Source organism: Cricetulus griseus, chromosome 7 (assembly GCF_003668045.3).
Source record: "Cricetulus griseus strain 17A/GY chromosome 7, alternate assembly CriGri-PICRH-1.0, whole genome shotgun sequence".
Taxonomy (NCBI): Eukaryota; Metazoa; Chordata; class Mammalia; order Rodentia; family Cricetidae; genus Cricetulus; species Cricetulus griseus.
In genome coordinates, this window is record NC_048600.1 from 121,176,828 (window position 1) to 121,191,815 (window position 14,988).

The 14,988-nt window shown below is 43.1% G+C and overlaps 1 protein-coding gene across 1 annotated transcript in view; it reads right to left on the minus strand.

Moving 5' to 3' along the window:
• Window positions 1-14,988, minus strand: part of Prkca (protein kinase C alpha) — a 384,973-nt gene that overhangs the window by 280,384 nt on the left and 89,601 nt on the right. The window lies entirely within an intron of this gene.

A 14,988-nucleotide genomic window follows, 5' to 3' on the forward strand; every position in this document is an offset into this window, starting at 1 on the left:
AGGATAAAGGATAATTGAATGTTAACTTTTGTATCTAGGGCCATTACAATGCATCTTACATTTACAACTCTAATGTCTAGGTCTTCTAACTTATGGCTGTAAACAGATCTGCCTTCTGGCCTTTTCTTCATATCCAGTCCCTCTATTCAGTCACCTGCTCTTTGGTTCCTGGTCTTCAACACTGTTTTAAAAGGCAATCATGTATGCATGACATCATAGTAGACTACCTATGTTGTGTAGGTATTTACTCCAGATTGAAAAAATTATCTCCTAAATGGAGGCTGGCAGACAAGCTGCTGCTGCAACTTATAAGAAAATTACAAGACTCACAAGCCCTTCTCCAAAGTTACTAAAGTAGTAAAGAATTGCTGGTGGAGTGGAGACTCTTCAGTGGAGCTGCCAGCAAATTGGGCATGGAGCTCCAGAGACACAGTGTGATACCCAGTCAGTCATCTTGTAAGTAAGGCTATAAGTAAACTCACTGGCTCACCATGCTAAACTTGGATGGAAACCCTTCTTTCACCTGTCATCTATGCCCAATCTGGGGTAAATCTACATTTGTTCATGTATCCCCAGAAAAAGTCAGAGTATGACAAACACTCTTAGGAATTCTTTCTTACCTAACTTCTGAGATATGCAAATGATCCCAAGTGCCCACTGTCAGTCAGTCCTGACGCATGGCTGCCCTTCTGAATCACTGTCTACACAGCAAACTTCAGCTATTATGTACAAAACAAGGCCAGCATGTGAGAGGCTTTGTCTGTAAATAAATAGGAAACCAGTGGTCAGCAGATGGCTCCTCTGAAGAGCTGGACAGTAAGTATGTTGGGCTTTTGTCAGCCATGTAGTCTCCTTCACAACAGCAATTATGTGCCCACCCCTGATTCATGACTGTCCGGACTCAGACAGGGATTAACTTGAGTCACACAGACAAACGTTGGCCCCTTGAAAGAAAACGTCTGGCCTAGTGACATGACCTGCAATCTTTTTTTTTTTTTTTGTCATGCATTAAAGACATTTATTTTATGTTTGATTTTTGAGAATACACAATTTCTACCCCTTTCTTCCTCCCGTCTCCTCCTATCTCCCCAACTTACTCTTGAATTCAGGAGCTCTTCAATTATTATTGTTTCCTCTACACACACACACACACACACACACACACACACACACACACACACACACACACACCACATGAGGGCAACTTACTGAGTCCATTTAGTGTGGCTATGCACATGTGTCTAGGGTTGGCCACTTGGGATTGGATAACCTATCAGAGGCTTGTCCATTGAGAAAACCATTCTTCCTCTCTCAATAGCCATTGATTGCCTATCACCCTCTTCTGTCTGCCTTTCTTCCCCAGTCCTGCTCCAGCCGCTCCTCCAGCTGGGCTTGTCTGCCCACTGTTCCCTGAACATCGTGGCTCAAGTACAGCTCTCTTCAATACCTCCATTGTTTTGCATCTTTTCTTCCCTGAAACTTCCTCCCTCTTTTTCTTCTGATAAGTTCATCATTCTCACCTCTCTCAATTCTGTAGACATAAAATGAGCAATTGAACAACGGGCTTGGGAGAACTGGGTTAGATTCCTAGCCAGCTCAGCCATGTACTACCATGGAATGCTTTGGCCACACTAGGACTCCTCCACAAAGTCAGGATCATAAAGGAAAGGTATGCACAATGACACCATGCTGGCCTATCACTATTTTCTTTCTCTTCCTGGACTACATAACACCCTATCCCCACCCCACTGCAAAACCCTTTTGAGACTAGAGTGGAACTCAATGGTAGAACTCAACAAGGCACTGGGTTCAACCCCAAGTACCACAAGGAATTGTCCCAACCAATTAATATCATTTACATCTCAGCCACTCTATTGCAAACAAATAATATGAACAGTTGAATCACTGGGTTTAGGGGATGACACAGTGCATTCTTTTCTAAGTGACTTATGTAGGGGAAGCTGTAGCTACGCCTACTTAGGGGCTGGCTACAGGTGTGCCTGACCATGCTTTCGAGGGCGGGCAGGCTACAGGTGTGCCTACAGGCTTACAGTGGCTTTCCACAAAATACTGTTATGCTTCCAAATCAGGAAAATGGAGCATAGAAACACGACTGACTACTTTTTTCTGTTCCTAGAAAGTATTATGAGAATACCTTCGACTGTGCACTTTTGCAGAATTGCCGGAGAAACATCACCCACAAAGTGACAGAGAAAACAAAAGACCTCAAACTACAGGCTGACAGGGAGTTGATAAATGTCCCCCACACAATAAGCAGCAAGCAGCAATTCTCTTCCTAGCACAGTGTGAAGGCCTGGTGGGATGAGCAGGAGAGAAAACAAAAAAGTCACTCAGTCAAAGGACAGCAGACACCCATGGAGGGAGAGTGGGGCTTTGAGATGGATTTGGCTACCCAAAGTGGAAGGAGGAAGGGAGGTCTCAAATGGACCTGACTGTGGGGGAGAATCTAGCAGCTTTGGGTGACTCTAAAACTTCTGGCCACAGTAACACATGAACCAGGCATATTGCACTATTCTGTGAGTGACATTTTTAGGTTGTTTACACATACAATACATTTTACTAGACTCCTCCACATAGAGGCAGCGCAGAAACATATCACAGCATTCTGGAGGCTAGACACGGCAACAATAAGGCAAACTCAAGTTATTTACAGAGCTGTTATACAGAGATCTGCTAGATTTTGGAGTCTTCCCTTACTACCACTTCTTTAAATATATAAATTTCTAGAAAGGAGTTTATATGAGAAAAACTGCTACAGCAAACACCATGCCCGGCAGCCAGGATATCTGCTGTTTCTTCTCTCTGGAAAGATACTCTACACCAAATGTGGTGGTGCACACAAGGCATCTCGGCACTCGGGAGACTGAAGCTGTCAAGGAGACAGGAGCTAGCTTCTCTTAGGAAGTAACAGGGTCCTGGTATAAATTAGAAGCTGGTGCCATAGTTTGAGAATAAGAAAAGGAAGTGAAGTGACTCGTTAAGAGCTCTATAAAGTGAATCCAAAGAGCTGTCAGAAAATAGGCAAAGGAAACCATAGTTCGTGATTGGAGGAGCAAGGCATACATGGCCACCTCTTCACTTGGGCCTAGCGGGATACAAAAGCCCCCCTCCCCATTCCCACTGGGTAAGCTTTTGATACTGTCAAAAAGTGATCAGTAAAGATTATTCAGTCTCCAACCAATTCTCAGAAAGACCCACCAAAAGCCATTAGGCAGGACTGCACAGCAGTACCCTCTCTTAGAACAATCCTTCCTACTCAAGAGTTTTCCTTACTTTTTCTTAATGAATCTACTTCCTATTCACTCCTCGTCTCCATCTCTTATTCTTCTCGGGCATGGGACAGCGAACCTGGAAGCCACTGCCCAAGAAGCCTTGGAAACTGTGGTCTTCAGGGGTGTTGCCTCCCCACCTTACATGATGATGAGCTTGAGGCCAGCTGGGGCTATATGGGGCTTGTCTTCAACGAGGGGCAAAAGAGAGAAAGAGAAAAGGGAGAGGATGGGAGAATAGGAAGCAGAAAGACACTCAGGTGTGGTATGGATGAAAAAAACAAAAACAAAACAAACAAAGCAGTCCTTGGAAATGCAGGCCACCATGGGAAAGAGTGGTTCACCTTCTGGTAGTTTAGGGTGACTCTCCACTTCTGCTAATGCAGCATTATCCTAATGCTACAAAGTGCCAAAGAGAACTGCTTTAATAAACAGGATTTTATGCTGTTAAAAAGCTCAAGCACAAGCACTTGATTCTATCAACTAAAGTCCATGGGGCCAGAGGAGGATTCCTGGTGGAGCAGCATGCTGCTGTTTCAAAAGCTGACATCAGTGGCACTTGAACGATTGAAATCTTAAAACATATTCAGCAAGAGACAATTGCTCCCTGTGTAATTAGAGCCATCCGTGGAAGATTCTAGAGTGGTAAGTGTACTTTAAAATTTTTATCCCTGCATAATATTATTGTGTTTCTCTACTGGAGACAAAACACTCCAATAAGCCATAATTACAACTGCAGGTTCCCGAAGAAACCTAGGATGCATTTAAAAAGATTCCATTATGGTCTCCTTTAAAGTCTTCACACTGACCAGGACCAGCAGGTGAGTTCTTAGGAGACTCTCTTCTGAGTCACATGAACAGTTACCATATGTAAATGATGCTTCCAAAGCCATCAAGGAGAAACACAAGTCTTTCTTGGTCATTTCAATTCATATTATTCATTATGTTGGCAAATCTCTGGTTTACAAAGATTGAATCCCATCTCTCTGAATTATAAAAATTTCCAATCTGGAAATTACCAATAAGCCAAGGTTTCCAAATATGGAATCATGGAAATGTTAGGCATGGCTGTTTACAAGGGAACACAAAAGGAATTGCAACAGGCGGGAATCTGAGCCAAAAACCAGTGGCTCCTTGAAAAGTCCAGAGACAAAAAAGGCTTCATGCTCTCCTGTGATGCAGCATCACCTTGGTACCCTGAGCAAACATTCCAGCACTTTGGCTTACAGGGTGTAGGCTTCTAACAGACCTCCTCTGCAGACCTCCTCTGCAGATATGCTTTTATGTGAGTTGGGGGCAGCACTGGCTCACTGTCTCTACTAAATAAATGAGTTTAACATGGCTGTAAATAATCCAACTACCAATTTAAAACTACAGTGTTGGGGAAGGAGAGGTGGCTCAATGGGTAACGAATCCTTGCTATGCTAGCAGAAGGACAGAAGTTCAAATCCCCACCCAGCACCTATGCAAAAGTTGGGCATGGCGATGTGTGCCTATAACCCCAGGACTCGGGAAGCAGAAGCAGGAATGGGTGTTAACCCCAGGGATCTTGCTTAGCCAGATTAGTCAAAATGGCAAGCCTCAGGCTCAGCGAGAGACCCTGCCTCAAGTGAATTAAGTGAAATGTGATAAAGAAACCCAATGTCTTTCTCTGGCATGACTACGCACACGGACACGAGAGTGCACGCATGGCATGTAGATGTACAGCCCCCATACACACAACACATGCATACACCCAAAACAATATAAATAACTAAAAAATAAAAATACAGTGTCATAGTCCACCTAAAATGACTTAATGTGAAATCTCGTATACCCTACTGTGTCCCATGATGCTGGAACAGAGGGCTAGATGGGGAAAGTCTGTTTATTAGGCTGGCTTCAGTGTGAGATTCTCCACTTAGGATTATTTCTTCTAGCCTTACAGCCAACAGCAACATCAAGATCATCTCTGCTCCTCTCATCATTTAGAACATTTGAAACATGTCCTTCTGTCATCCCTTGAACTTTCATGTCTGTGACACCCATCCAGCTAACAGCATGACACAAGTATGTGCTGAACTTATTGACTCTGTGTTTCCTGAGCTCAACAGAACAAAATGCCCACCTCACTCTAAGTTTTGACACATCAAATAATTATAAACTGAGATGTTCTGAGCTCTTGATGCACAAATAAAATCCTGGGGGTCTAGAACTAGTGTTATGATGAAAAGGTCCAGTAGGCATCTATCTTGGGCTGACATCCTTGTATTGATGCCTAACCTCCTGTAGTTAAGAAGGGACCTTACTTCAAGAGGTAATTAGGTTAAGTGAGGTCACCACCCTGGGCCCTAATCTCATAGAAAGAGATTAGGACAAACATGGCCAGACTCCATATAGAAGACTTTGGTCATCTATCTATAAACCAAGAAGAAATTAATTTGCTGGCAGCCTTAATCTCAGACTTCAGGTCTCTAGAACTGTGAGAAAACAATTGTTATCCCTGAAGACCCTGGTCTGTTCTGTATTACAACAGCTCAAGCAAACAAACGCAACAACAAAAGTAGGTGACATAGAAAAGGGCATTTCATGAATAGATTTCCCTGCAATGCTGAAAGCCATCCAACATAGCTAAAAGAAAGAGAGGAAAGAAGAAAAAAGGAGTGAGGGAAAGGAAGGAAGAAAAGAAGACCACCATGGCCAAGTGTTTTGTTTTTAATGAATGTGTGTGTGTGTGTGTGTGTGTGTGTGTGTGTGTGTGTGTGTGTATGTGTGTATTTGGTTTGTATGTGTGTTTGTGTATGTGTGTACATATGTATGCATGTGTATATGTGTGTGTGTGTGTGTGTGTGTGTGTGTGTATGTGTGTGTGTGTGTGTGTGTGTGTGTATGTGTATGTGTGTTGTGTATGTGTGTGTGTGTGTATGTGTGTGTGTGTATGTGTGTATATGTGTGTGTGTGTGTGTGTGTGTGTGTGTGTGTGTGTGTGTATGTGTGTGTGTGTGTGTGTGTGTGTGGTCCCTCAGCAGCCTGAAGCTCACCCATTGTACTATGCTGCTAAACTTTGAGTCCTAGATCTCCTGTCTCCACCTTTTCCTTACTGACATCATAAGTCCATGCCACCATGCTTGACAATTTGACATGGGCACCAGAGATCACATTTAGGGTCTCACATTTGCTCGCAGGGAAGCAGTTTATTTGCTGAGCTCTCTCCAGTTCCCATGGCTGAGTTGTGACATCTAGACCACAGAGGCAAATGGAAAATATCAGAAGGGAAGGGGCAGGCCCTTGCTTCAAGAGAGAGAGGGAAACTTCACTCCTTTGCATTGCCAGAAGAGCCTGGGAGCTTCTCAGACAAGTCCCTCCACCCCCAATACCAGTCTCTTCTGCATTTCCCTCTCTCTGTTCCTCAACCAGAACTTTTACTTTCAGTTCTCTTGTCTCATGAGTGAAAACAGGAGAAGGCTTTGAATGGCACTGGGGGTGGAGAAGCAGTAGTGTTCAGTAATACCAACCTCTGAGTGGTAAGATTGTGTCATGAGTCACCCACCAGATCCTAAGATTTCCATTGTGAGCGTTAGCAATAAAAGTGCTGTGTTACCAGCACCAGTAAAAGTTACAGCCCATCTTTCTGTCATCAGCTTCCCCCACTAAACGATGGATATTTTGAAATCCCAGAAAAGAAAAAGCACAGAGCACAAAGACACCTCTCAGACTTCAGGTCAAAAGAGATTGCCTCATCTTCTTGGTCTCAACTGGGTCTTAAAATGATAAAATGATAAAATGATGTTAAATGATAAAGATCCATTTAACAGACTGGAGATGGGCACTGTGGTACACACCTCCCAGCACTGAGGGGCAGAAGCAGGTGGATCTCTGGGAGCTCAAGGCCAGCCTGTTCTAAGTAGTGAAGCTACAGCAGCTGTGGCCACTTAGTGAGACTGTCTCTAAGGAATCCTTCAACTATTGTCTTTAGGGCTAATTATTTCTCACTTATCATACCCCTCCTACTCCAAAGCTTAGGAAAACCATTTGTCTTACAGTCTCTGGGAGAGAGGGGCTTTCTCTCTCTCTCTCTCTCTCTCTCTCTCTCTCTCTCTCTCTCTCTCTCTCTCTTCCTTCACTGTGTATCTCTTTAGCTCAGCAAGTGTTAGAAACAAAAAAAGAGGTATCAGCAAGTAAATGGGGGAATAAACTGGGCAGGTTATCTCTCAAGAGAGAATCCTGCCTCAGTCTCCAGCCCTTTATTAAACTAGGCTCCTTTGCAACTGGGCAGTTTGGTCTCATAATTTCCAGAGCTCAATAGCAAATGGAAATCTGCAAGCCATGCCCTTCCCAGTAAGGCATGTCCTTTTGCCATTCTCTCTTTCCCTTCCAAATAGGAGAGCACAGACTCAGGAGATGTAAAACTTCAAGGTCACAGGCAGTTCTCAGAAGCATGTGTTGAACCATCTGCAGTCTTCAAAGAGGACCACATTATAATGTGGCTAATTCAGGGAACAGAAGATGTGTGCAGTTTGTAAGGTTAAGATGCTTTGAATTTCTGGAAGTTAATCCTAAAGATAGCGTTGAGTAGTTAAAAGGGGGTCCTTCAAGCCTTCTGCCTTCCCGAGATAGGAGAGGCCACATAGAGAGTGTTCTGGGCTTCTATATAGATCTTTCAGGGTGGGGGCAAAGACAATAATATATAAATTGGACACCAATAGAGGAGTGTGTGTGTGTGTGTGTGTGTGTGTGTGTGTGTGTGTGTGTGTGTGTTTATGTGTGTTTGTGTGAAGCAGCCAAGCAATGGATTAAAAGTTGTGCCAGAGTGATGAATACCAGGAGTTAGCTGTCTTCACCCAGTGATTTTGAGAGGGTGGACTGTAGTCACATTTTTTCTTTGGGCCACCAGTTCACAAATAATGACTCAGAGATTTATTATTGACTATGTAAGCTCAGCCTATAGTTTAGGCTTGTCCTACTAGCTCTTATAACTTAAATTAACCTGCTTATATTAATCTATGTTTTATCATGTGTTTTTTTTTTCACCTTTCTTTCATTCTGTACATCCAAATCCTTCCTTGTTTCCTTGGCATCTCTGCATGCCTAGATTCTCCTCCTATTCCTCTTTCCCTGGAAATTATGCCTATCATCCCTGCTTAGCTATTGGCCATTCGGCTCTTTATTAACCAATCACAGCAACCCATCTTCACACAGTGTACTAGTATTCCACAACAGTGGACCGCTCCTTCCTTTCAATAGCAGGCAGTGAAGGAAAGCCAAGGCAACATGGCCAGCATGCTGGCTGAGTGCTTGCTGGATGGGAAATCTGAGCCCAGAACAATTACAGAAAGAGACTACATATCTCCTCCAGAGGGTATGCCTCAGGGATTCCTCACAGCCAAAGAATGTACAGGCACATGGGCAGCACACAACAGAACAGCCAGACAAGACAATGGGAAAAAACACATCTCTCTGCTGTGCTGGCTCTTTGGACATCCAAGTTTTCCCTAATTGTGAGGACACGGAGACAGCTACGTATCTGTCTTTATACTTAAGCCAAATGATACAGTAAATTCTAGCAAACCTCGGTATGAACTTCATGACTTTTAACCTTTTTATTGTCTTTGTAAAGAAAATGAAGAGGACTGAGCTCCTGGATGGAATTCTGCTGATTTGTGACATGTGAATGGAGGGGATCTTACACACTGACCCCACAAGGAAATTGCTGGCACTCAGAGCAGCAGTTCACACACTGGACAATGATCTCCAGGAACTGGGGAAATGAGAAGTCATGTAGATTTGAGGGTTAACTGCAGGAGTCACGCCTTTGCAGCAAGGTTCATCTTTTCAGTTTGGCTCCCACATCTTCATGTAAAAGACATCAGCAGTGTCCCCTTGAGACTGCTGGGCATGCTGGGTGAATTGCTCCACATAACATGCCTGACGCATGATAAACACTCATCAACCACGGTTATAGTTCCAGTCAGTCTTTAGACTGACTCAGAAGAAAGCAGGTGGACCACACTGGATGGCATGCAAAAAGCTCTCCAGCTCTCAACCCATCAGTCCACAGCTCAACATCACTGTTTCCCACTCCAACAGCCACCTATGTTGGGTCAACTTCCTGTCATCCTCACCTTCCATCCTTCCCTTCCCATTTCCATCCCACTGGGAACATGTATGCTGTTTTTCTTAGGCTCATCTTTCTACACAGCCTATACCGCCTTTTCCTTGGTATGTTCTCTCATCTGGTTAGTGTTCTGGCTACCCACTCTCCATGGGTCTAGATCATGTGGCTAGTATAGTTATCACCTATAGAATCCAGACTATGATCCACCTTGACATAATTTTACGCTCAGGATGAGAGACTATGGAACAGAGAAAACTCTGTAAGACACTTTCAGGAGTTGGCGGTGTGGTTTTGAAGCCGCTGGCCTCTGCTATAGTGTTTCTGAATGAATGGCTTCCAACTTCCAGGGCCACAGCTGGGCCAAAAGTTAATTATTTACATCTCAGCAGCAGTGTGTGGGTAAACTGTCTCTTCTTGGTGAGTTTCTAATCCCTTTCAGACCACTGTGGATTACAAAGGGCATTCTTCAGCTATGCAGCTCTCCTCCTGTCACTCGACAGAGACTGTTCTTTGAAGAACATCTAGAAGGTCATTTGCTACCTTGTTATTTTCTAAATGAATATCATCCCAGTATTTAAACTCAATGATCAATAATATTCAAACAGTTTCTGTCACCTCAATCATCAGTAAATACACAATATCGATGAGTTTGAAGTCAGCAGAGACCATACGAGACTTTACTATACAAATGCAAAACTGTCTCCCTTAAACGTTTCAAACAAATGATGCCTATAAAAGTGCAACATTTTAGGAAGTTTGGAAGATGTGAAAGAGTGTGAGAGAAAGCAAACCCACTATGCCTGAATCCAGGGGCATGGATTCAGCTGCCATGCTAGTGTACTTCTTTACAGCCTGTTTTTTTGTTTTGTTTTGTTTTGTTTTGTTTTCCTCTAGAACTATCTAAATACAGCTCCATCATGTTTTTCCTATTTTACACACAGACTTTCCATTTTTCAGCATATCAACTTTAAACTTTTTCAAGTGAAAGAATCCTTACACCAGGAGATCAGGCAGCATCTCCCACCCCCAACCCTACCCCACCCCACCACCCTGGGATCTTTTGTATTTCCTTCCTTATACATCTGCTGTCTGAGGACTTTAACACCTTCCTGATCTGCACAGTCAAACAGAAACAGAAACTGGTCAGGGGCAGAACTGCTGGCAAGCTGGTCGTGTTACTCAAGAAATTCAAATTTTCAAAAACCCTACCCATTCTCCATACATGTGCAGCAAGCTGTGAACCTGTAAAGAGGAGACATAACTCGTGTCTGCTCCATTTCCTGCACCTTTTAGGCTCAAGATATTATGAGAATCTTCTGCTCTAATAGTTGACATCTGATCCCGGTTCTTGGTATGATGCTCTCAATTTCTTTGGATTTGCAGCCTGATAGGCCATGTGCCGAACCTCAGGATAGAGACCGATTGACAAAGAACCAACTATTTTATTTGAGTACCAATCCCTGTCCTCCTGGAGTGAAGAGAGGCTGGGGTCGGTTGATCACTGATGGTCGATGACATAATGCAACATGTCTTCATAACGAAGACTCATAACCTGCCCCTCCCCCAAAGACAATTCAGAGCTTCCTGGTTCTGGAACACATGGTTGTGCCATGATGTTCATTTGGGACCTGTTACAGCCTTTAAACAACTTACTACCTCAAATCATAACCTTGAGCTCTATGTTAGCTGTTGAGTGGTGTGCTGAATGGGAGTTGGCTACCTGCCTCCAATAGTTTGTGTCCTTTCGTAACTAGTTGCTGGTAGAAAAGAATCCCCACACATTTTGCTGAGTTGTGAGTGACAACAGGACACAGGCTTATTTGGCTTTTCCATCTCCTGCAGCCAAGGGAAATATTTTCAGACTCAGGGTCATAGCCTATGCCCCATAAGCAGGCTCAGCTGCCAAAGAGCCAAATTAATAGAATAAATACAAGGCCAGCATGATGGCTTAGCAGGTAATGGCACCTCCAAGCCTGAGGACCAGAATTTGATCTCCAGGTCCCACATGGTGGAAGGACAGAGCCTAGTCTCCCAAGTTGGCCTCTGTCCTCCATAAACATGCATGCACACATGCATGTGTGAACACACACACACACACACACACACACACACACACACACACACACACACAGACACGAAAAATAGATAAAACTCTAACAGTGAGAAGCAGGAAAAAAGAAAAGGGATTTATTCAATATGGCCCCACTGGGAGGAGGGACAAAAAGATTCACCCCTCTCTGGTAGTCCATCTTCAACTGCTGACCCAAGGTTTAGGTTTAACCAGGCCAGAGTTATGCATTTTTGAAGCAGTCTTGGTCAAGGCTCCATCCATCCATCCCCTGCAAAGCAGGCTAAGTTGCAAACCTCTTTCCAGGAATAAAGTTTTCCTTCTGCAGCCCCGAGCTTAGGCTTCCTCTTCTTTCACCATGAGATTGCTGGGAGTACCTTAATTAGGAGGGATCCAGTGTTTCAACAACCTGATAGTGAACCTGGGGAACTTGGGCATTTCTTTAGAATAACTTCATTCCTGCCAGGCCAGGTTTGAAGGGATGGGAAAAGGTGGTGTGCTTTCCAGAAATTACCACCCTAAGCAAAGGAAGCACATCCATCTTGCTTCTAAAACAAGTGAGGAGTGCTTGCGAATTTCACAAAGTAAAGACCACCAGAAAGCAGAGTCCATGATGGCTGGAGTGGGGGTGGGGGAATTGGGGCAAGTGTAATGGGTTTCCTTCCTCCTTTCAATGAGATTCTCTCCTGTGTGACCAGAGCAGCAATTTGCAGATTTGGAGCACAAGGCAAAGACTCCCTCCCTCCCTTGAATTGAGAAGATAACCTCATCTTTAAAAAAGGAAACAAACAACAAAAAACACGCAGACTAAAAGGCCCAAGTCTGCACAACTGTGATGCAAGCAAACCCAACGTAAAACTGGGATTGACATGTTAAATAATCTTGTTTCTAATTTAAATAAAAAATAGAGAGGAGAAAAAAATGATAGTTGGTAAGAAAGTAGGCAGGGTTGCCCAGTTACTTTCTGGGCACTTCCCAGACACTTCTCAGGCACTTCCTAGTCCTTTGAAAAGAAAACTTGTAACTTAGCACTAACTAATAGTGACTGCTTCATCAGGATCATCCTCAAGAGAAACCAACTTTTTTTTCTGCAACATCAGGTTAGTGGTGAAGAAGACTACATGACAGCCTCTGGCTGTCATGGCTATGGCTTGCTTGGCCTAAAGCAGGAGGAAGACTGCATGACAGCCAGTGGCCATTATGGAAGATTACATGACAGCCCAGTGGCTGTCATGGCTATGGCTTGCCTGACCTACCGTACTAGCTGTAGTCCATCAAGGTTCATCCACCAGTAGGGCAAATGCTTACACTGTGAAAGGAGGTAAAAGAACCCTGGTGATAATGTGAAGATATGGTTGACATTAAAGACCTTCTGACAGGTTCTGTAGCCTGCAGGGGTCCATGGGCCACACCTGCAGTGACACTGTCTTAGAAGGAAGGAAAACTCAACCAGCTTTGGATGGGTTTCCCTGTCTCACAGAACAACCAATACATACATAGGTCAATATCAATCACTTTGGCATGTCTAAAGAATGCCAAAAATTGCTCTACTTTTTCAGGGTTCCAGAGTTCTCAAACAATAAACAGTAATCATGCATAGAAAATACTAACTCTATGCAAAGTTTGGCTTAGTGAAAAGTGGAAGCAACTCTAAGCCAAAGCAAGCACAGCCCTCCCGGCCCTTAGCCCACATCTGAGGAAGTCATTGTGAAGTTCAAGAGTTCAGCTACTTCACGATGTCAGTGAATTGGAACGAAATTCCCACAACTGTGCACAAACCAAGAATAACAATTTACCATTTTTTAAAACTTAAGCAATGATTTTTCTTATATTAGAATGTTTACTTGGTAATTTTAGTAACTATAAACTATCTCTTAAGCTAGAATAACTGATCATTCAGTGCAGTCTTCAGTGACAAACAAGGAAGACCCACCATGCCTGAGTTTCCACCATGAACCCACTCATGAGTTATTCAACCCTACTAGAGGCATACTTCCTTTGCTCACTTCATGGATGCTATGCAAATGCTCTTCATTCAAAGAGAATGATAATGGATGTGTAAATCATTTTCAATGATTTAAAAAACAACAACCCTTATCATCCCCTATAAAATAAAAGAGAAGGGCTGGGGTTTGGCTTGGTGGTCAAGTGTTCATCTAGCAAGTACATGGTTGAATTCAATACTCATCATCAAGAAAATAAATAAAAACATGAAAATTAGAGGCACCCAGGTGGAAATCCATGCATACATTTGCTATATACTTCTGTGAAAAGGACCAGAGAGAGATGTCTGTCAGTTCTCACAGCTCACTCCTGCCTGACATGGCCCCCAGCACACTGGAAGGCACCAGGTGACACTCACTGGGTGAACAGACAAAAACAGAAACAACATGTATTAATGGCACACTGATCTGTAGGGTATGTTCACTGAGCCCAGTCTTTAAGGACTTATGGTTTAATCTATTTGAAATGGCATACGTAGCATGCATGTTTCTGAATACAGTTCTATGCTCAAATACTGTTTTTATAATAATATTACCAATATACATGAGAGAATTTTTGGATATACTACTAGACTACTATACAGAAATATCAGCTATTCTAATGCCAGCAAGGGCTAGTCGCTCTCCTAAGTATTCTTTCCCTAGAGAGTGAATCATCTTTATCATCAATTATAACCCATCAGTGGAACAGACCCCCCGTAAACAGGGTCACAAGACAAGAGGGACATTCCCAACACTATAAACAGCACAAGATTTACCCAGCACCTTTAGGACCAGCTGTAAACACCCAAGACTTTAAAAAACTCTAGGAGGATGAGAAGAGAGATTCCCCCCACCCCTGCCACCATATCAATCCCCACAGCCTACTTCTAGAGTATCCCATGGACTTTCATGAGTTTTTTTTTTTTTTCTTAAACACTCCTCAATTCTCCACCCATCGCTTCTCAGCATTCAGAAAAAAAAAAAAAGAAGTGACACAATTCTCACACACCAACCAACTAGCAAGCAGCAAAATGAACAACTTTATATTTGACCTTCTTGGTCTCTGTTCTTATTGCTTGTTGAGGTAAGCTGAAATGAATATTTGTACTAAAAAACAATAAGATGATACAATAAGATGAAAGCCATCCTTTTTAAGACTAGATAAATGAGAAAGTGCAAAACTAGGTAATGGGTGATGGGCCTGGGCCTTCCTATTTGGGCCATCACAGGCTAACACATTGAGAGTTTGATGGCCAAGCTAGACTTAAGTCCTTGATTGAGATGACACAGAGTCCGGGGATTTCCTAATGTTTAAGCTGGACATAGTGGCTCACTCCTATAATCCCAACACTTGGCAGGTGGAGACAGGAAAGTTAAAAAAAAAAAAAAAACTCATAGTCATTTTCAGCTATCTAGTAAATTTGAGGCCAGCCTGGGTCAAAAGCAAAAGCTAAAGCTAAAAAAGCCTAGATTCCCTCATTTTTATAAACTAGTTTTCAAACCTGAAGTTCTATTACAATGTTTGACAACCTTCAGACTAAAATAATGTCC